Genomic DNA, 23,997 nt, shown 5'->3' with positions numbered 1-23,997 from the left:
TCATTAAAGTTTTATTTTGAGCTAACTGTGTGTCATAAACGTGTAGATGTTTCTTACTAGTGGAACCATCGCCGGATTTGGAAATGTAGCTCTCACTTGAGGTAAGAGAATAAAATAAAACCTTAAGAATTCTCAACCTTGAACATGTTGAGCTTCCATTCGAGTGTGGACCGGTCCATGGCTTCACACAAATGATATGCTGCTTTATCAATATTCAAGGCCATACATCAAGCAGTATTACCACCTGGACAGACTTTTAGGTTTGGAGGGACCTGGAATTTCCTTGTCAAAAATGGTGAATGGGAGGTGTAAAGTGGCTCTCAGCATGCAATGATCATTCCAAGCAGTTATCGAGAAATCAGACAAGAGTTCCATCAGCATTGAATCAGCAAAGATATAGTCGACTTGAACCTCAAAACTACATATATTGGGTAGAGTCACACTTACTGACTTGGTCACTCAAGGAGTATAGGTTAAAAGAGGAGAGAGTAGTACTCCATTCCAGACTATTTTTTGGTTGTTGTTCAAAAATATCAGATTTGAGATTGACAACAGATCTTCAACCATGATGGAAGTACATTTGGTATTCAAGTCACCAGCTAGCAAGACACAATGGACCGCACTTCTCCCCCTCCACTCGCACACAAGATTAACAATAGATAGAAGAACAATGTCCACATTACCCATGTCTATATGCCAGTAGATATTTACTAGCAAGATTAAAAACTCCTGAGACTGGAATTTGAGCTCAACAGCAAATAGACCATAGGGTAAGTTATCAACTTGACAGGAAACCACTAGGGGATCTGATTTTAAAACAATTGCCAATCCACCGTACGGCCTACCTTTCCCAGGATATCTTACAACTTTAGAATAAAGTTAACATCCATCTAGCACAGGGTTAGAGATGAGCCATGTTTCTTGTATAATTATACACTGGGCACCCCGCAATTCCTCTGAAACTGCCAAATTAGTGAGGAGATGAGAGTGCCCCCTGGAATTCCACAAAAAGATTTTTAGATCCCTTTTTACCTCACAGTTTTCAACATTGGCATTTTCCTCTTTGAAGCTGCCAGGTGCCTGCTTTAATAGGCCCCTGGCTCTAGCACCTAGCTGTTGACTTTCCCCTTTCCACTGCTTAAGATAATTGGTAAAAGGATTAACCGTACAAGAAGTGTTATCAGCATCTTTATGTTCATTCTCCCATTGAACAACAGATAATCCAAAATTCTGCAATGAATCTCTTTCAGCCAAAACCAGATCAAGCACCAATTTCGATCCAAAATAGAGGAGTGCACATGACACATCATTTTTTTCAGGGAATGCAAACCGCTCAATGTCAGCAGAGGAAATAGCTTTCAGTGTAGGTACTTCCACTAGTATTAGTCAAATGTTCATCTGATTGAGGAGATCTTAATAGAGGTACCCAATGTACTGGGCATTAATATAATGTGTTGAAGTTTGGAAGTTTGGCATCTCCAGTTTGTGAATCTAGGAATATCCGCCATGGACATTAGTGACACAGGTTCAGAGTTGAGTACATCCACCTGGCTGTTGAGTACTAATGTTGGTGCAGTTGTTGGTTATTTTCACCAGATGACATATCCTTTGTGGATCTCAAAGACCCACAGGCACAATCACATGTATGCCCAGAGATTGAATTGGCAAAAGAATGCTTCCTGTCGTGAGTAGCTTTAGCGCCATTATTAGTTGTCAAAGAATATCTCTCAGAAGGGATACATACTTTGTCGAGTGAAGCCCCAAGATTAGTATTTTTAACATGAACCACTGCAGAGTTTGCCAACTTTTATAGAGATGGAACAAGGAGTAGGTTTGGCAAACAGTAAACACAGAGCTTGATTAGTCTCATAGTTAGTTTTGCCTTGAGACTGGGGATGTGGCTCACACACACCATTGCTGAGTTTTCCACAACTAGTGCCCTCTAGAAACACCTTATTGACACACTCAAACCCATTTCTGGTATCTTTTGTCTGATGGTTTTCCATATTGTGAGATGTGTCTACAACAGGAATACTAGAGGGAAGTACTTGATCGTGTCTGCAGAGACACGCACAGGGCTCTGCAGTAGTGGATGCGGCCATGGAGAGGCTAGCTATAGGCCGGGTGCAGGGATGACCGCTGTCAGGTTCTGGCAGTTTGTGGGTTGGCAGGCACATATTAGTCTCAGACAGACATTTCCTGCGTTCAAGGTACGGTATAGTCTGAACACATGCATCAGTGCTATGGAGTTTGGGCACTTCAGTCACCGATTGTATGATATGCTGGTCAGTGACTAAACCTCCACTCTTACAACATTTAGTTGGTTCATCCAGATATAGAAATTATTTTGATTGAACGGTGTGGCTAGGATTTGGTGTTATACTGTGTGGATTGTGGCAAGAAAATGTAGGTGTGCTCGGTTGAAGGTCAGAACCACTCTCTTCCTGTACCGGTGTTGGCAGTGGTACTAAGTGTTTGATTGGGTTGTTGTGACATTACATTGAGTCAAGTATAGTTTCTTAACCATTTTAGAGAAGAATTGTTTCTTCTCTTTACTACGTTTTGGTTCTTAGTTTTTTTCCTTTTACCACCTCTGCCAGGAGGGCAATCAGTGGAGACACTTCATTGTGTGTTTGATGGAGTATGTGTAAGTTGAGGACTATCGCACATTTCTATAATGACTGCAGACTCGTTTACCACATCTGAACATTTTGGGGCCAGAGTGTCACTAGAGTTCGAAGGTACTTTGTGTACACGCGCCTCTATGTTGGTTGTATCAACTGGTATACAAACCAGTCCAGGTTGTGGGATAGGAAGTTTACTGTTCGGAATATTAGAAGCTGCCAAATGGCCAACACATGCTTCAAGGTCCTCAACCTTTGTGTATATGGTGTTAAGCATTGTTGAGCGAAGTTTTACTTCCTTTCCAAATATTGTCATATAATTTGACGAATGAACTAAGGACCATATTTAGGGCAGAGAGGCTGGAAGAAGACAGCTGTATGCATTCATCTGCCTCTCTTAGTATGTGATGAATTGCTCCATCACTGGGTTGGTTATAGTAATCAGGAGATGAGATTGAGTGAGGTCTTTGCTTTTCTTGGGAGATAAAGTCGGTAAGCCCTATAGGCAAGCCAATGCGTGACGCATCGCAAGTTTGTTGGATAACATTCTCAACATTCACACAAGCCGAAGGTTGCACCAAGGAGTCTACAAATTCTATTAAACTCAAATCATTTAGGCTATGCGTATGGGTGCAATCAATCGTGGCAGTTTTCCTAATTGGAGGAGTAGCTATGATTTCCGTGCATGTCGCAATTAATCTTGGGAAATGATCCAAGATACATTGGCCAGCAATCAGAGAACGGTGGTGTGAGGGATTAGCTGCCAGCCCATCTGTAAGGATTCTCACACTTTGCTTCTTGCTGCCCTTTGAAATGGGTTTCACTGTGCAGGCCTTAGCGGGTGTAATTAGTGATATTGGGGAATCGGGTGTCTCTAGGTTGTGTTATACTGCAGCTACGAGGTCAGCTTCTTTCTTACCGCCCAAGTCTGCCTCATTAGGCACCGAACATTCCAGTGATTGTTTTGCACATATGTTAATTTCAACAATAATGTTTTTCCCTTCGGTATCTGCTTGAGGTTGCAATTCGCTGCGGAGCCCTTTCCGCACCGACATCTTAATTTCAACTTGGTTAAACAGTTAGAAGTGTTTTTACCCACAGGCTAAACAGTATCACAGACAGTTGACAGTGAGGCACCCAAAGAGGATAAAAACACAAGAAAAAAGAAGCAACAGTCTCCCGACTTCACAGGTAGTCAAAGGGCCTAGAGAAAAGGTGCACTGAGGGGCTCAGAGAGAGTCAGATTAGGTAGTGGGACTCTCTGCAGTCACCGCCACAGAACACGCTCTCAGCTAGACAGCGAGCACAGTTCAAATGGAAAGGACCTTCGCAGTCACTTGCTCGAGTACAAACACCAGGTTACCGGGTTACCAAGCAAAGTATTTCAATTCGAGACGAAGTTGTAATTGGTAACAGCACGTGGCTCAAAGAGAGTATTCACCCTCCACAGTCACCGCCAAGGTTCCAATGAATAAGCACATTCAAAGTAAGCAGTTCAGCAACTCTGAGGAAGTTAAATGGTGTAAATTGTAGGCGTGTTGGGTGATTCAAACGGATAAAAACAACTAATTTTCAATGAAACCCCTACAGTCACCGAAATGCAAATAATATGAGGGCAGCGTGTAGTCACTCCCAGTAGCGAGTCTGTGATCAGAATTCCTCACAGGTCTCAAGTGGGCCTCATTGCGAGGTGGGCGGTAAGGGATTACCGGCACCGGTAAGGGCACTGGTGCCGGTAATCCCTTACCGCCCTACTACGAGTTCCCTTTGTGGGTCCTCCCTTAACGCCTGGTTTTACCAGGCGTTAAGGACAGGACCCGCAAAGGGACTTTAGAGCTAATAACAGTACCGCAATTTGCAATACCGTTATTAGCGCCTTCCCCATTCCCGCTGAGCCCTATGGGGGCTGAAATGGGAATGGGGGAAGGGCCCTGGTGAATGGGGAATTACCGGCCCGCGAAACTTGGAATGGGGCGGTAATAGCTCCATTCACCAGGGAGGAGTCAGTAAGGTTTTGGAGGCAGCCATGGCGCTAATAGCACCATGGTTAACTCCAACCTCGTAATGAGGACCAATCCACGCTCTCAGCAGTCACTGGCAACAGACAGTGTTTACAAGCACTCCGGGGACTCAGGGGTACACTGCAGCCTATTAACCCAAAAGCGCTTTTGCAGGTTAAGAGGAATCCAAATTATAAAGAAGCGATGAAAAGGTATTAAACGCAGTCAGAGTGGAATAACCGAGCAGTTCACAGGGACAAGATTGCTTCCAGATTGGGTTACTGATTTACTGGTTTACTGAATTAGGTGCCGCACGGCTGAAAGAGAGTTCCAAGCTCTCAGCAGTCACCGGCAGAGGGCAAAAGGCTAGAGGCAGACTAAGTTATTAGAACTCTAAGTGCACGCTCGCTCGCTTGCCTGGACAAATCCGCTGGACTGAATAGGCTTAAACCGCTTATGGTCTACTGACAATGTACCTGAGCGGTGAGCAGTAACAAGAGCTGTAACTGTAGCAAAGGTTGCACTATTGTGCTATGCTGGTCCAGATGATCAGATCAATCAGTTCACATCAGTGGACACAGTAAACACTCCTGTAGGACTCCACTGCGCTCCACTGTAGGAGTGTGTTTTGCAGAAGAAGGACCACCTCCAAGGTAAGGTTACTGTGAAAAGACTCCAGCAAGGATAGTAGGCACACAGTAAACACTCCTCTAGCAGTCATTATTAAAACAAATCCACAGTGCTAGAGATTATGTGCTTTTAAGCATTTATAAAATAACCTATATAGTTTTAACCAGGTTTGTTACTCCAAGAGACCCAAAAAAGAACTAAGAATGCAACAATAAAGAAATAGGACATCACTACAACATTAAAGGTTTACATTTTGCCTTACTTCAGAAGTGTACTTTAGTTGCCGAAGCCTCTTTATGAATGACGAGTCGTACTAAAGTTGTCATCTTAACATAATGAACACTCAAGATTTAATCAAGAAAATGCACTACATTGTTTGGAACAAGGCTTTTACACTAGTAACCATGGATGCATTTGGACTGAACAGGTTGATTTGACAAAAACAGGGTTTGGAGTCGGTTAAATATTTTTTTCACACAAGGAAATTCCCTAGTACAAATCACATAGCAAAACTTTGCTTTGCTAAATCATACTTACTTTTACCAATAATATAGCCTTATAGACGGAGGGATGGGTCATTATGGCAGGATAATTACCAGCCAGCAAGGTTCTGCCCTAGCCGAATCTGAATGCCATTGATTGGTCAAAGGGTCATTTTCCAAAGTGATATCGACCCCTCCCAAGTTCAGCAATTTGCACATGGCGGTACCACTAATATGTGTTTTGGAGTTTTGATGCTCAAGTAAAAAACCCTGCTTTAAGAGTGAGTAGAGTGAATGGGTAAACTAAGTTAGCACATTTAAAGTGGTTTTATTTTGTGGTATTTAAATAACATGATTGTCTTCATAAGTTAATCATTTTAATTGCAAGCTGGTTAAACTGGTAGTAAATGGTTTCCCTGTAAGAAAGCGAAAGTAGTTCCTCCTCTTTTAGCATAATCTTTCATGTGTTAAATTAGATGTTGAAGCAAAAAAGGGTCCAATCAAAGGGATAGTGGGCCTCATTATGAGGTTAGCGGTAACCCAAAACACTGAATCTACCACCTGACTTCCCGGTGCCACCAGGAGATTACACGTGAACTTCCCCATTCCCATAGGACTCCATGGGAGTCGGGAGATGGAAGCACCAGCACTGCTGCTAACAGTGCCAGTACTTGTGTGACGACTCTGCCTACTGGAGCCGATGTGCCTGGCAGGGCCAGACCTGCCAGGTGATACGGCCCCTGCAGGCAGACTTGTAGTGTGTGCGGCCTGGAAACAAGGGTGCCAGTAAGCTTACTGGAACCTTTGTTTCCGTTTAGTTATACAGTTGAACTTTAGCTTGCAGAACAAAGGTGCCCGTCCCACTTCTGGAATGTTAAGTGATATTTTTCAAAGAAGAAGTAGATGCATATGCTCCTGCACAAAAAAAGTGGAATGAAAGAGGTTGTTTTAAATCAATGCATGTTCATTATGAAGCTTCAATGCAGACAATTATATGCAAATACAGTACTCTTTTAGCCTGATTAATGGAATTATTTGCGTGAAAAACGCAGATTTGCACACCTTTCTGCCCGAAAATCCCTGTTTGAAGTATGGGGATTTTCGGGCAGAAAGGCGCGCAAATCTGAGTTTTTCACTCAAATAATTCCATGAATGAGGCACTTTGTGTCTGAGGAGTGCGGTTTGTATGATGGTACCACAGAAAGTCCTCTAAAAAGAACAACGGGCAACATGGGGTTGTTGTAGAAAGAACCTTTGTTTTCACCTAATAGTTCCGAGTAGTATACACAAGGGCTTTCACCACCAAACAATAAGCAGGGGAAGCAAAACAGGGAATTTTAAGATCTGCAGCATTTTAAGATCTACTGCCAATAAGCCGCTTCTTTTTATCGTATCAGGCAATTGAGAATGTTCTAGTATAGCCCTTGCCACAATGGTTTGAAGCCTGTTCAATTGTGATTTCAGGCCTATCTGGGCCTAAACTTTTGACCTCAAGCCTCTCTTTGGATTTCAATGCAATGCCAGGAATTGCTTTAACAGTAAAGCTTCAACAGTAGTCATCTCCAAATTACTATAGGTTAGTGATTCTGGTGAGATTAAAAAAGAACCTACAGATGAAAAATGTGCACTGTACACAGAAAATCAAAATTTAAGCAGCCAGCCACATGTAGAAACAACCCTTTTCCACTGGCATGTAGTGTGCTCTCTCATGTGGTGTAGCCGGATTCAGGTTTTTCCACAACTAGCAGCTGTTTTGCACCTGTGTAGAGTAAACTTAAAATTATAAATCTTACAATTTGAGGGCACTGAAGACGCATCTATTATCAAAGAGGTGATCAAAGCACACACATGCATTTTGAAGTACAAGGTGCTTAATAAATGTGTGTAGCTTGTTTGTGAGCTCCTTGAATTTTCTCAGAATGTTGTACTGTTTTTCTTTTTTTTAGATACAACCATTTTCTCCAGGCTTCTTTGACTGACAGCCAAGAATTACAATAATCAGGAAATCAGAGTTATTGGCCCTGCTGTGATTGGCATGCTTGTCTACAAGTTGCACACAAATCTCTGAAGCAAGGACTTAACCTGCTGAGCTATGAAAATTTCTAAACAAAAAGGAAGCTGCACCCCCAGTGCATACTGCAACCAAATCTGTGGGAACAAGAAGTAAATGTATGAAGAATACACAAGAGTGAGCCTACACTGCCCAAGATGCTTTTGGATGGGGATCACTCTGGTGTGCTCCTCATCCATTTAGTTAATTCTCGTGAGCAGTAGGATGTTCACTCAGCAGCAGGCCTGGGTGATCATGTGTTTGGTCCCATTTAAAAATAATGGTGGTTGCCGCCTTGCTTAGAGTGGAAATCAGTCGGAGGCACCCCTGGAGCGCAGACATTACAATGGAGATAATCTATTTAATAGAGAGCCAATTATCATGAGACAGCGAGCCAGAAGGAAGCTCATGAAACATGATGTAAGTTTCATCAGCACCCTGCACTCCTGCTGTCTCGTGATAATTGGTAGCTATTTAATATTGTCTTTATTAATGTATGCAGCAGCGAAAGAAGAATGCATACCTATTCAGGCATTGAATAGCAGCTGAATAGATGTGAATCCTTCTTTCGCTGCAGCTCTCTCCTCTGCATGGCATGGAACAAAGAACTTTGTTATTTGTCACGTGTCTCCACAAAGCAGCCTGCACTCTGGTAGGGCTGCCTGTAAGCAGCTCCTCACTAACTGTGCCCATGAATACTGTTCTGGGTGCATTTCATTGCAGTGCCCAAGCAGTGTGAGAAGCGTGTATAATGCTGTATGATTTATGAAATTATGACTATGGCTTTAAAACCCAAGGGGGATTTGTTAGGCTCACATTAATCTGCATGATGCAATTGTGACTTTGCATGTCAGGCGTATTGGAAAGCAGCATTGAAATGTCCTTTGTTTAAAAAAAATTGTTGGGCACCAATGAAGCAATGACAAAATGGCCACTGTTGCAAAGGGCAATGGATTCCTTCTGTGACAGGCTGTTTGAAATATACCCACCCATTGTTGTCACTGAATACATATTCTTTCAAATCAAAATGCACAATTTAATTTGCACCACATTTGACCAGAAAACGTTCCCTTCAAGGGAGAGTTTTCAGACAAAATGTGTTGCAAATTAAATTGTGCATTTTGACTTTAAAGAATATTTATTCAGTAACAATGGTCAAAACTACTGCCCGCATGGTGAAGTAAAAAGCAGTTACTTCACCATGAGGACAGTAGTTCTGAGTCCTCCGCTTCAGTCCTGGCCTCTTCTGTCGATCCATTGAGTTACTTGAAAGTAACTCAATGGATGGACCAAAGGGGCCAGGACGGAGGACTCAGAAAGCAGACGATCAGGAGTTGCAATTTGCATATAAACTCGACCTGATATGCATAAAAACTCATATGTGATCTTCGTCTGCTTTTCCATATACATACATCGATCACATAGGAGTTTGTTTTCTCCATATAAGCTCAGGACGAGTTTATATGCAAATTAAAACTATATACAGTCAGCTCAGCAGCAGCAGGCCAGGCAGCTGAGCCTCTCACACACAGCCCGCGAGTACTGAGTAGTTCTGCAGTGCACAGTGCAGTCAGTCTCTCTGCTGAGAGACTGACTGCACTGTGCACTTCAGAACTAACTCAGGTCGGGACTGGAGTTGCGCGTGACTCACTTTAGGGGTTCCAGGAAACACCTCAAGTGAGTCACCTCTTATAAGTTAATTTTCGAGGTTTTTGACCAAAAAATGTTTTAAAAATACGTAATTAGAGGAATGAGGAAACTAAACAAAGCAACACATCCCTGAAGTCTGATGACAGCTGCCCTGCAGCAGTGCTCCTCCTCCCTGGCGCAGCTCCAGATGCGATCCAATCCTCGTGCAACGTATTACACAGGCACTGTGAGAGCCCTACCCCACTTGCTGTAACTGAAACCAAACACACTCCAGGCTCTGTTTGATTTAATTTGCCAAAGGGGGTCCAACAACGACCCCCTTTGGGAAACCAAACCAAACATAGCCTGAGCTGTGATTGGTTGTGTTTCTTTCTGTAAAGTTCCAGCATGTGGGTGTGGTTCAGTGACATCACTGTGTTGTAGCCCTGAGCTCCCAGCCTCTGATCATAGACCCTTCTCCATCATAGACCCTTCTGCAGTGAGGAGGGTCAATGCTCCAAGGCTGTATCAGCTCCCCACACCCTGCCCTATCTCTTGCACACACTGGGGTGGGGTCTACAAGTGTGACCCCACCCTGGTCTGTTTGAAGGCCAGGACAGAGGGCTGGGTGAAGAAAAGGATGCCTTGGGGGCGTTCCTTTTGTAACGCCCCAACGCATCATTATCAGCGCGTTTATCTGCTTTCACTGCTGCGCCGGGAGGGCCTGCAGTGCAGCAGTGATGGATGTATTCAGCGCTCCTCGCTGCACATTCGCTGCAGCCCCACCATGTCCATGAGCAACAGGATTTTGCTGTTACTCACGGACATGGTGGCGGGTGTCATTATTGGTGGGGCTCTGCCCCTCCCACCACCATGGGCCGGCCTCCACTGGCCAGACTTCCCTTGAGGGTGTGCATGCTTTACTATGGTAAGGTAAACCCAATAATCTACACAAGGATAGGGCAATACATACAAGCATAGCAGAGGGCCACAAGTAGTCACAAAAGTGCACAGATGTCCCAACTATGGAGTCACCCATAGTCAAATGATATACTTCTATGGTTACCCACTTTTCCAGCAAATAAGGTGATGCCTAGAAATAGGTTTTCACAAAGATCACAAAGGAGAACTCTAGGTTACTTGGTACAACTTGTATTTGTATTTGTATTTATTTTGTATTTGTATTTATTGTGTTTATATAGCGCTTTAATCCAAAGTGCTGTACATTATAACAACAAGGTACATAAAACATTTTTTAACAGTATAAGCAATTTACAAAACATGACTCAAACCAATAAAACAGTATGTAGAGCAATTAATCTGTGAGGGTGAGAGGGAAGGAGGAGGTGAGGATGGGAAAGGAGAAGGGAAAAGAAAGGGCATTAGGGTGAAGAAGCAAGGAGGATAAGGGAAACATGGTGGTTATGGTGGGGTTCTTAGGGGGAGATGTGAGGGAAAGGAGGTATTAATGAGAGAAGATATCAGGGTTGGGGATGGATAAGGAGAGATTTCAGGGAAGTACGGAAGGAGGAAAAGGTAGGTGTGCAGTGGATAGAGAGAGATAGGGAGTTCGAGTGCAGGGGAGCTAGAAGCTGAAAGGAGCAGAAACGGGAGGAGGCACATGGGGAAAGGGGAACGTGAGAAGGAAGAGATCAGCAGAACAAAGGGACTGGGAAGGGGTGTAGAAAGGGAGGAGAGAGGAGAGGTAAGGTGGAGCAAGATCATAGAGAGATTTAAAGACAAGGCAGAGAAAATGAAATTTAAGTTGGGAGTGGAAGGGAAGCCAACCAAGGTAAGAAAGCGAGGAGGAAATGGAGTCATGAGGGGCAAGGAGGCAGAGGGTATTGAAGGCAAGTGTCCGCAGATAGCACGATCCTCCCCGCAATGAGAGACAATATTGGACTCTCCCCTGGATGGGAATAAGGCCAGGACAAAGTGCGGGTGAGCTTAAATGGGAGTTTATCACTCAAAATAGGGCATGCAAAGTACTCTGCAAACTCCTCCGAGAGCGCTCTGTCTGACAATAGCAAAGACAGGCGTATATATTTACAAAAAACGTCATAAGAACCTACATGCTATAGGGGGCACAAGTTTGTGGGGATTGGGTGGCGAAGACTAGCTATAGGTGCTGCTGCGATGTGGTTTGCCGCGGCTGGAGGACGTCACTGGTTACCCTCGTGGGTTGGGCTGGGCCTGGCAGGTCAGCTGGGCTCATCCGGACGGTGTTGTTGTGCCAACCGTGATCAGTGTCAGAGATGAATGTCTTTCCTGACTTCCTGCCCTAGGGCCACGCACACTGCAGTCATTCAACATTGCAATATTATCTTCCCTGGTAAATCTTCCAATAGGTTATTCTACAGGTTAATGCAACACAGGAGGAATGCACCAGGAGTGGGGTCTGTTGGCGATTCGTCAATAGATGGTTACCGCCATCCTATTGACCGGGTATCAGAGGTCGTGGGGTTAGGTCTTGGGGCATGGGACAGGCGGTCTTTGTAATCATGCCTTGTTAGAAGTCATTATGGATGTGTTCTTGTAATGTTGCCATAATATTGGGTGTCCTAATTTTACAGGGGCCATTACCCTAAGGTGAGCCGGCGGGTCGTGGAGTCTAAGAAAGGGCGCCTTTGGTTCTGTGTTTTAAGGCCGGGGTTTACTGCTGGGTTGTAAATAAGTCAGGTGGCAGGCCGTGGCCTTGGGTGCTGCGGGGGAATGCGAATGCTTGAGGCGGCTCCAGCCGAATTGGGGGAGGTGGAGCAGCGTGGCACAGGCCTCTGCTTTTTCGTCTGGCAGGCTTCGCTGGGAGGGAGGGGGAATGGCCTTGCATGTGCCCTCAAAGGTATTTTCCTCGTGTGTTGCAAACTTAAGGTGGAAGAGACATAAACATTAATATAATATACAGTACTCATTAAGTCTTTCCAAAGCTCACGTTTTTGACATTGCTAGTGCCATCCATACGGCCAATTTGAGCACATTACTTGTACACTACGTTTTTAACAACTACAACATTTTGTTATATGTTTATACATGCGCGGTAAGTGAGGTAGTAGTAAGGTAGGTGGAGCACGCAGGAACAACCCGCCACTAAGACTGGGGGCAGTGGCACATAGTGGGCTCGGACACACATATGGTGCATTTTCGTGCACCCCTTACATAAGCCCTCAGTATGGTTGCATTTGTCTTCCTTTGCACTCTAGCAGCATTAGTTCAGTTTTGGCGCCGGGCCGTGGGGTGCAGTCTTCTCGATAACACACATAACATGAAAAACCACCGGGACGCTTTTACCATTTGCGCATAGCTACAGGGACGTGGGTGCTTCATCCCTAATGTCATATGAGCACCCATCCTGCCATTTTCATATATTTTACAGGTTTTTTAGTCAGAGAGGTTGTGGAGAGAACGCTTTCATCACAGGTGGTTTGCTCATTAGTATTTGGGGACTTTGCTTTTGTCAGGGGACCATTGTACAGTTCTTTTCCACCCAGGCCCTGCTGGCCGGGTCATGCTGGAAACAGCGATACACTGCGGAAGGTGAAATGTTACAGTGTTGGTATTTAACACTAGCTCATGTCCGTCTGTTCGTGGGAACGGGCTCTTAGCTGATCTGCCAGGGAGCTGTGGCCACAGGGATGAGTGATACTCTCCAAGGGTGGGGGCCGTGCGGCGGTGCGCAGGGCTCAAGCCATTTTTATTATACAAAATGGTTTCCAGGGCCTAGCTAAATTGAACAGGTTTGGTCAATGTCTTCAGCCAGTGCCCCACCCACCAGATGGGCCCTGGTGGCAGGAAGGACACCCGGTGAGCCATGAACCTCACCGTGGGAGAAGAGGCATGGGAGGGGGGTCTCCTGGACCAGTCCTCCCATACAGTATGGACAGCTGAGTGGTAGAGGTAGAGTTTCACCCTGCAACGTAACTAGCAGGGTGAGACTGTAGATTCAGGATACCTCTGAACAGGACTTGTTTAGGGTTAGCTCACTCACCACAGCCACCCCCAGTACTGAGCCAGCCTTTTGTGTCAGAAATGTGCATAGGGACTAGTGTCATCTAAGCCACTGGGCAACGCTTCCATTCAAACACTCCAAAACATGTGACAAAAAATGAAAACATAACATCACCTGCATCTGTGTGGTGCAGACAATCTGCCTGCATCACTCTAAAGAAAAGAACATGAGTGAGGCTAACTGGGTCGCAGCAAAACATCTTGGAAGGCAAAGTTGAAAACTGATGAGGTATAAGGAAGCACTGAATGTTAGGTCTCAATGAAGACATACGAAGCTATTGCATTAGCAAAAAACAGCGACATGATGCTAGCAGATGTGTATCATTTTTCGTTGAATGTTCAGTGAGTCCCCTTCCATGAAAAAGTCCCTCCGCTAAATAGGGACGTCAGAAAGGGGAAGACGAGAATTCAGGTACCGGGAAGCAGAGCACCTCCTCCTACCTTTTATGAATGACTCAGATCTTCCACATCCATCTAATCCAGGCCCATAAGCCCTCTCCCGGATCCTCAACAAAAGTGACCTTTTCGACACGGAAGACTGAAAGGTTCGCTAGTAAATCCGCTTTTGATCAGCCTTCTCTCTCAACAAGGTGCACAATGAGAAATACATTGAAGTTTGATGTCTTGTAAAGCAGAGTGAATTCTGGGATGTGTTACTGGATACATTTCTATGTGGAATAGTTTGGTAGTTCAGGAATGAAAATTCCTAACCATTTCTACCACCGAAACAGAAAAGAATATTGCCTTAGGCTGTAAAAAGCAGACTGCTACTTACAATGATGGGGCTTCTGTAAATATCCCGCTCGCTTGGTTAAATGTATTATTTAGCATTTGTCTATTCATAGCCGCAAATGTTTCTTTTATTTTTAGTTTACATTTTTTTTTAAATGATTGTCTAGTTGATTTCTTAATTAGAACAACCTGCAATGATGGCATGTAGACCTTCTGTCACCTGTTTGTATCCACTTGAGATGAACTCAGACATTGCTACTTACATTAGCAGGATAACAGTTTTTATTGTACATTGTTGAGTTAGTATATGTGTGTATGTGATGGTATCTGATGCTGTCGACATGCTATTTCATTTAAATTGTTTGTTTAGCTAAGATATTTAACAACTACACACAACTGTAAACACGCTCCAACTCAATCTTCAAAAATAACTCAAACAATGTGGATACCAGAACAATTATTTCTGTTTTAAACTATAGCAGGCAATGGTTTGCCTTTCTGTAATATTGAAACAATGAAAATTGAACACAGGTTTTTTAGATATTTGTGTTCAACTAGACTAACACCGATTAATTTGCTTTCTCCATTGTTTTACTCTGGCAACTTCTACAATTGGAACAAATAGTTTCCAAAGAGTAGGTGTGAGTAGTGTATAGTGATTGCATCGAATACCAAAGCATCGAATGCCTTAGCATCTAAAAAAAGAGCAACGAAAAAAAAGCATTGGATGCATTTTTTTTTTAAATGGACCCCTGTTTCTTTACCACTTAAAACCCATTAAAATTCAAATACAACCTTTACCTTTGAAAAAAATGTATTCAATCTTTTTTTCTTGATGCATTTTTTTCGATGCTTTTGACATTCAATGCTTTGTATTCGATACAATGACTGGATACCTTTGTGCATGTTCTCCATTCTGTAATTCAAGCATCAAACTTAAGATGAGATGGGAATCAAAACTGCAGTAACCAGAATTCACTGGGAAGGCAAGGACTGTATGTAGCAGGATAAACGGACAAAGGTATGTCATCAAAATAATAAGAAAATCAAATGTGTTGGCTCTCAGAGACTAGAAAACAAGAAGAGCAAGTATACATATTGACCTCTATCATAATGTCCAATGTTGGTGTTTACTTTGATTCTAAGCATTTCTAAATCTGGCAGGATACAGGGAAAGAAGTTCAAGGATATTAAATGGTCTGGTTCTAATTCCTGGGATAGCATGATACGATCTCTTGCAGAATTTTTAGCGGTGAGGCCTGAATCATCACGTTGCACAGTGAACAATTCAATCACTGTAACCTACGACCTCCAGAGTGATAAAGTTGTGCCATGTCAGGCCAAGTGTTTCTACGGGCCTTCTCTGACTTGAAGTCCTTCATTTAAACTATATTAAGCAAAATTACAAGTCGCCTATTGCAAAGAAGAAAATAGGACTCAATGGCTACTCATGTATGGCACAGACCAACATGAGCTTCCCTTTTTTATAAACTGTCGCTGAAGATTGATTTACCTCTCAGCCTGTTAACATATCACAATGCAGTCTTCCAAAAAGAAGCCACATGATACAGGCTTGTTCATCACTCTTTCTCAACTCTCATGCTGGACTTCCTTTGCATCTTGTACTCATGGTGGCCCTGAATCATGCTGTTCCCATCTCTTGTATCCTGGCTTGCAACATTATGTGTTACTACTGACTTCTGCAATTGTATTCGCTCTCCACTCTTGCTTCTTTACTCTTTTTGACTGCTTACTCTCTGTTTTCTCCTCATTACCCTTCTCCCTTTTCCAATCTCCTCCCCTTACTTTCTTCTATGCACTTACTCTTTCAGAATTGTCCCTGGACCTAATATGATAGCAACCTCGTCTGTTTCCTCCACCCTCCCATTACTGTTTTTTTCCTCCCCACCACCCCTCCAGCACTATCTGAAATGTTATCAGGCCTAGTATGATAGTCGCTTGTTTTGTTCCTCCCCTCCCTTTCTGCACCCCTCTCCCTCACCTTTTGTTTTTCTCCGGCTCTACCAGAAATGTCGTCAGGCCTAGTACGGTAGTCACCTGTCTGTTTCCATTTCCTTCCCACTCTCCCCCACCCTTCATTATCTATGTCTTAGCTCTTGCACTATCTGAAATGTCTCAGGCCGAGTACGATAGTTAATTTCACATCCTTACTGTTCATGGCCTGTAAGAATGTGGTTGTATTTTCCCTTGTTCCCTCCCTTGCCTTGAAGCGCTTTGAAGCACATTGTTTATAGGCGCTATATAAATAAACAATCATATCATATCATATCATGTGTTAGTGGTGGCTTGATATAATTTCTTGCATGAAGGAATCAATATGGCTGGAGAGTACAGATAGGAAGAGATGGGGAGCTGTTGGCTAACTCCTCGTCTCTTACCATGGTGATTGAGCCCCTTTGTAAGTTTCAAGCCTGACTGCTAAGAACATACACCTGCCCCCAAATCACAGCAAGTCTGAGTGTGTGGGCTTAAGAGCAGTGCTTCGAGGGCTGTAAAGCTTAACATATTGCAAGTTATTCAGAGCATTTGAGATAAATAAAGTCATGTGAATATTTGTTCAATGTGCGGCACAGTGAATTATGGACTGTGTATTCCCCTATGCCCACTGCTCTGTGTTATGATCAGTGCACTATGGGCAAGTTCTCCTGCGAGATCTTCTATAATGAGTGAGGATCAGTGCTTTCTGGGAGACTTACCCCTGTGGGGCCTCTGATGTGAGTGGTGAAACATGATTCGGTGGGAGATCCTTGTCATGTGAGGCTAGTCTTACCTTCAATGTCAATTCATGAGATACTAGGCCTCAAAAATAGAAGTCACAGATTTGCAATGCAGGCTCCAGTCCAATGCAATACTCTGCCCCATCTTTGAAGTCATCAAACAACTTCCTGTTTTGCCTCGCCTGATGGGCAAACACAAAGTTTCAGGTTGCAATCTCTGCTGCACCTCCATACTTCCACCTCCCCTTTTTCCCCTCTCTACCTCATTCATCATTGATGTCACGCTGTCTCTTACCAATATGGGATATATGACAAATTGATCTGCATTGGCTTTTTTACTGCTGTCCAATAAATAATACATGTGCATTTGTATTTAACAAATGAAGGTGTGTGTGAAATCTGGGGCCAGATTGAAGAATCTTTGTACTGGTGCAAGGGCAAAGTTGCACTGTATTAGCACCAGGGGGACGTGTGCCCTTGTTCCAAAGATATTAGGGCCATATTAAAAAACATTTGCTCCTTGACAAGTGCAGTTTTTCATGGTATAAGCTCTAGGGCAAACTGCTCCCTTGTGTAAAACTGCATTGAAAGTGCATGCTTTTTGCGCTATGAGTTTATACCATGAACAATTTCACTAGTCAAAGAGCACATGTTTTGAATATGGCCCTATTGTTTTTTGCACTACTGCTTATACTGTGCAACCTTGCCCTTGCACCCATGCAACATTTCTGTAATCTGGACTGTCCATATGAATATGGATTTGAGCACGTCCTATCTGAATGTTACTACAGACCCGTTTGCACGCTGAGATTTGCTATCGCTGCACACATTTAGCTCCTCCCTCTTAGGTCCTGTTGTGTATGGCTTATTTAACAGCATTGTTTGCGGGCATCAACGTGCAATGAGATATTTCCCTTAATTGCGGCTCTAACCTGGGTATTTGCAGGCTGCGGGTGGCCATGTATGGGTTTACCTGGCATAAGGTGGACGTTTCAGAGACGATGAGGCTGCATCTGGCATTCAGTGGCAATATCTGGAAATACAATGCTCTCCCTGGGCATATCAGCTTGCATTGGCTTTCAATAGAACAACGCATCGAGTTCAACATGATCTGCATCGTAAGAAAAGCAGCTTGAAACACCAAACCTGAATCCATCTCCAACTGTCTTGCTAAACACGTCCATGGGCGAACTCTCAGACAGGAACGTCATTTAGGGGTCGCCAGGGGTCGCAATTGGGTCACCTGAGGTCTTCCTTGCTAATCCTAAAAAAAAAATCTAAAAAATGATAATACAAATTGAAGCTCCTGGGCTGTGGCCAATGCCATGTGGCTATTTGAGCTATTTTTCTTTCTGGAATTCCATACAATAATTGACAGAGTCATTAACGGTTCATTTCAGGCACACTTCAGCGGGTGAGTCACTGATTTAGTCTGTTCTTAAACACCTCAAATTCACAATGCAGACAAAATCCTCCAAAAAGCATTTATAGTAGAATAAGAATCCATTTCGGACTATGTATTTTGCTTTTCGCAATTTACCGTTACAGCATGTGTTTTTCTGCTGATACATTTGGTGATCCATTCTTGTATGAAATGTACATCACATTACAGTAATATTGTAACCATATTTTTCAGAGTGTACTTAGAAACAATGCTATGTGATGCCACTTCCTGTTTTGTCAAGGGGTAAACGGTTGTGTTCCATCACTTCCCGTTATGTCACTTCAGGGTGGAGTCAAATGACATCACTTCCTGTGATATCATCAGAGGGCAAGGGCCATGTGATGTCACTTCCGCTACCCCAGGCATTTTGGTGAAATGATGTCCCTGCTCTCAGATCACGCTGAAGAAACATTTTTTCACCAGTGTGCTTCACCGGGAGGACATTTGTAAAGCAAAGACTGTCTGTTTCCCAACAGACCTATGGAAGGCACCAAACCAGCAAAAATTCAGAAGATACACAACAACTGTGCTTTTCAAGAAGGTGTGCCTGGATGAATGAGCAGCCCACGTCCACCCTCAACCACTTTCCCTACATTTACGAGTGTTGATATCCGTGAACATGTATCATGTGTTTAACTAATGTGGGACTCGGCAGCACAGGGTCCTGTGAATATCATGGATTGCGGTCCATCCGAGCTACTCTCCCTCCCCAACCTTAAACACGTGGCCTCCCGAAGTGTTCCGTACAAATACAAATAAAGGGATAGATTTAGCTTGGAATATAAACCCTCAATTGGCAGTTAATAAAGTCCGACCTATTGGCTTTGTCAAGGCATATTTGATTTCCATCCGAGTCCGCTGTCCTGGGGCTCCATTGTTCAGCTTGCCTGCGACATTACACATGATAACATCAAGCTAGCGCTCAGATCATTAAACGGGATGCAGGGGCTTTGGGCCACAACATTTTTTTTTTTTTATAAAAAATGAATCCCCCCCATAACCGAGTTAGTCCTGCCAGTGACTGACGCAAGATGGCAGAAACACCACCTTGGCGTGAAGCTGATAATGCCCACACCACATGTTTATCCCAGAGTCCATGCAGATAAGCGATCATGGCTCCGCTTGCATTGCCTGTTAGTGACAGCAATGAGCTAAGATTAACAAAAAAAAATAAAATGTAATGACAGAATTGCAATTTCCCCTTATACAATAAGTGGCAATAGAGCACAGAAAATATGCGAACACAGGAAGCGGCTCATATATGTATTATCCTAGTTGATAAGGGTTAAAGTATGTCTTCGATATGCTAATCTGTTGATGATAAAGCGTTCCCGCGGAATTCATAATGAGAGAGTCTTTATCATGTCCTTGGCAGGAGAGCATTGTATCATTTTATTGTGTTCACTCGAGAGCAACACGAAAAGATGCGTTTGAATGTCCCAATGTTTGTTTTGATCCGCCCTTGCTGAAGTTCCGCCTTTGTTTAGGAAGAATTCGTGTAACTTCCAAAGTTAAAATATATTTAATGTCTTCCCCTGCAGAATAGCTGCAAACGATTGAACACGCGTGGATTTACGTAGGTTGATATGACGGGTTATTGTCAACAGGCCCAAGGAACAGACAAATGGCACGATGATCGACTGCCTACTGAATTAATTCTTTCATTGCAGAGCCCTCGCGCTTTTGGCTAGGTAAAGACTGATATTTTCGGTATGAACACTGTTCCCATGTAAAGAAACACGCATTGACAAAGCCAACCAACCCTTTTGGCTTTGCAGCTGTTCGTTGCATATTACGCTTATGGTTATGCATGTTGCTTGCCCCAGTAAGGAATAGGCAAAGCTGAAAGAACATGCAGACTGATGTGCCAGTCAACAGGCGGCTGCTGTTAGGTGAGCTGCTATCATCAGCTTGCTGATTAAATACTTCTAATAATTTGAGACAGCATCTGAGGCACAACACCTGCAGCTTGCTGATGTACTACTGGACAAAAGGAAAGGAACCCAGAACATTGCAAATCAACTGTCATTCCGGGAGATAACATGCCCAAAATTGAACGGGCCTTGCTTTGTGGAAGATGTATTTGCGCCGAAAAACAGGGATTTGTGCACCATTTTGCCCGCAAATCCCTGTTTCACAAATGGGGATTTGCGGGCAGAATGGCGCACAAATCCCCGTTTTCCGGCGCAAATAATTCCATGAATCTGCCCCTCTGAATACTGTGTGGAGTGGCAACCTTCTATGCCTACATAAGGAAACAACTCACAGGTTTTTCAGCCATTTCCTCATTTGTAGTTTATTTTAACATCTACAAGAATAATAAATAAGCAAACATATAAATAAGAACCAGAAGGAAAGCCAGGCCACTTGATAAACCCAGTGTAAAACCACAGGCGTGCGTAGATTTACACAGAAATATCAACATAAAGGAAACATAATATATTGCTCAACAAGACACAAATATATATCACACCTTGTGTATTGCATACAGGTGGTCTGATTTACAAACGGCCGCAACACAAATTGAGTGAGGAGGTAAAAATGCAGTGGTAATAGCATTACCGCAGAATTACTGCACCGCCCAACTATGAGTTGGGTGGAAAGTTGGAGGATTCACCGCCAGCTATGAGCTGGAACTAAATGCACAGACTTTCTCCCATGTATGGTGTAATTACTGCAGTGCAATTAATGTTGCAGTAAGTGCACTGAAAATGCCCCATTGAGTCCTATGGGCTCAAATAAAATGGGGACTTACACCACCACCTGCACTTGTGATCCAGCAGTAATACCGCACGACCAAGTGGCAGTAACGGTAATTGCATTGGGCAGTATTCCGGTGAATTTACTGCCAGAATACCGCCCAACTTCTGATGATGCCCAATGTGTTTTCCAACTGGATTGTGCCATTGTAAAACGCTTTATTGAATCAGGGCCAAAGTCTTTCAAGTTTAGCATGAGGGTAACCTGTAGATGTTTCAGTCCACTCATCTGTTCATGGCTTTCTTCAGGGGTAAGGCAGTTCGGTGAAATATCTAAAAACATTATCAGAACATTTTTGAAAATTAAGAAAGAGTGGTCAAGCAAAACAATTATCCTTGCATAGAATGTAAAGTTAATTTACATGAGTTTCAAATGAATAGTAAACAATTCTTACATCAAACATGAGGAGTGGCAGAGAGATGATTGGAATTAGTGATATCTCACAAAATGCACATACATGGAATTCAGGACTTGGAAAGATAAGGTTGGGATATTATCTCCTTCTATACAATTTATCACCAAAAGAGACAATGGAGTGTCCATTAATAAATTGATTCTATGAAGGAAGAATGAACAGGGTCTTTTAGCACATATTATATATTGTAGAGGTAAAGGAAGAAAACTCACTATGGGGTATTTGGGAACCATCTCTGTGTTTTCCAGCAATGTGTGAATAAAAGTGTTCTTATTTATCAGAGTTGCTACAGTGTAATGATTCAATCAATGCTACACACATTTCTCTGACCAACCAAATCCACGGGAACCCAGAAAATTACAAATGAAGTGGATAACACGAATTGTGGAACTTGTGGAACTGGTAATACAACTACAGTGTGGTATGGCAACCGTCTATGCCGACATGAGGAGACAACCACCATGTGTCAAACTACCCATGTGAGAACTGCTCAGTCTGTAGATTTACACAAACGGGTAAAGAGATAGAGCAAGGTTTGGAACATCCAGTGAGACAACAAAGATCCAGGAATTGCAGCTCTCACTGAATGATCTATTACATAACTTGTCCTTGTAAATTCATGTACAGGGGTAAAACAATGAGAGAAGCAAACACTTATAAAATCAAGCAACACATCTGTATAAGCAATACAATTCTTACCACACCTTTATTTATTTATTTATATATATATTTTTTTTGTGTTTAATTGTGTTACAATTTTTACAAAATCTTTCCGTCCTGACAAGTTTCCTTTGGTTTGCTTATTTGTTTTAATTTGTCCTCCAATAATCTTCTGTTGTATGCTCTTTCTTCTTAAGGATAGACACTTTTCTATTTATTCTCGTTTATCTTTTCCTCCAACTTCAAACTTTCCAAGAATTTTGCTGTTTCTACGGTCAAGGTTGTGGAATCCCCACGCATTAATTTGTTCCACCAATCTTCTTCACTTGCGGTCAGATGCTTTGATCTATGTAGACGAAAGTACGTTTTCCTAAGTTTGTCCGTTCCTGGGCAGTGGAGAAGCAGATGTCGTAATGTTTCAATCTCCAAAGTCTTGCAGTAATGACAGTTGTTGTTCTTCGACTGCTTTCTGAGAAAAAGGATCTCATTTGTCTTCAATATATTTATACGTGCTCTCAGAAAGATCGTTCGCAGTCGCTTGTCTGGGAACTTTATTAAGTAGTTTCTTACTTCGTCTATCTTTTGTGTGTTAACTGTGTGATGAGTCGCAGCTGTATGTTCTTCCGCTTTTTCCAGCGTCTCGATCCAGTCTTGTGTTTTAAATTTTTTCTTTACTTTTCCAGGAATGCGTTCTATGTCCCATTCAGAACATCCCATTTTTTTTTCCTTCTTCTCGTAGGCTGTTATACCAAGTTGTCATCATTAAGTTTTTTTCGCTCTTCATTTCTTTGAAAATAATGTCCAAGATTTTCGGTCGGGTGTGTCTTAAGATTTTTCCTAAGAACAGTAGGCTGTTTCTCTCGACCACTGATTTTAGTGATTCTAAGCTCAGTTCATGTCGGATGGTTGCTATGGGAGTGGAGTTAGGCAATTGTAACACCCTACGCCAGAATGTACCTTCCAATTTGGCCCACAACATCTTCGAAAGATGCGGCATAGCCTCTGCTCCATTGGTCAGAGCTGGAATGGCTTTTGCTTTGTAGAATTTTATTATTGGTAGAATTGAAAATTTGCAGTATTTTCTTTCCAGAGACAGTGCTTGTGCTGCTAGTGTTTTTGCTTTGGAGAAAAGATGCTCTTGCATCGTGATTTCGATTTTGCTGCTAGATAGTTTCACCCCTAAGTATGTAAAACTTTTTACTGTGTCCAGTTTTTCTGAGTTCGCAAACCACTGACGTCTTTTGCTTGGCTTTGATGATTTTTCCAAGATCATAATTTTGGTTTTTGAGGTGTTCAGTTCAAGATCGTTTTTCTTTAGGTAGGTAGTGAGACTATCTAGTTGTCTCTGGAGTCCGATGGCCATTTGATCCAGCAGTAGAATGTCATCCGCGTAGAGCAGACGTGTCACTTTCGACTCTCCTATCTGGGGAGGAAATGAGCGGGTATCATTTTCTGCATCTACTATATCTGCCATTTATGCCTTGTACAACGCTGGGGCTAAGGGGCAGCCTTGTTTGACCCCTCTGGCTGTCTTTATACTTTTTGACAGCAAGCCAGCTGCATTTAGCCGGACTCTGATTGAAGTGTCATTGTACAGGGCCTTCATAGGTTCAAGGAGAAATGGTGGACATTTTTGTTTTTCTAATTTTCTCCATAATTTACCTCTGTTTACTCGCTAGCTTGGACCAAATTGATCGTGGCGATGAATATTGTTGGATGACCCTCGAGAACTTTGGATTTTAAGATGCTTATCATCATGATATTTACAGAGGTACCTAGGTTCTTTTCGAAACCAGATTGTAGCAGATCTGCTGTTTTTGCCTCCTTCTGC

This window comes from Ambystoma mexicanum, chromosome 4q (assembly GCF_040938575.1).
Source record: "Ambystoma mexicanum isolate Mex_15411 chromosome 4q, UKY_AmexF1_1, whole genome shotgun sequence".
Taxonomy (NCBI): domain Eukaryota; kingdom Metazoa; phylum Chordata; class Amphibia; order Caudata; family Ambystomatidae; genus Ambystoma; species Ambystoma mexicanum.
The sequence above is the reverse complement of the archived record's forward strand: the minus strand, read 5'-3'. Positions refer to the sequence as shown.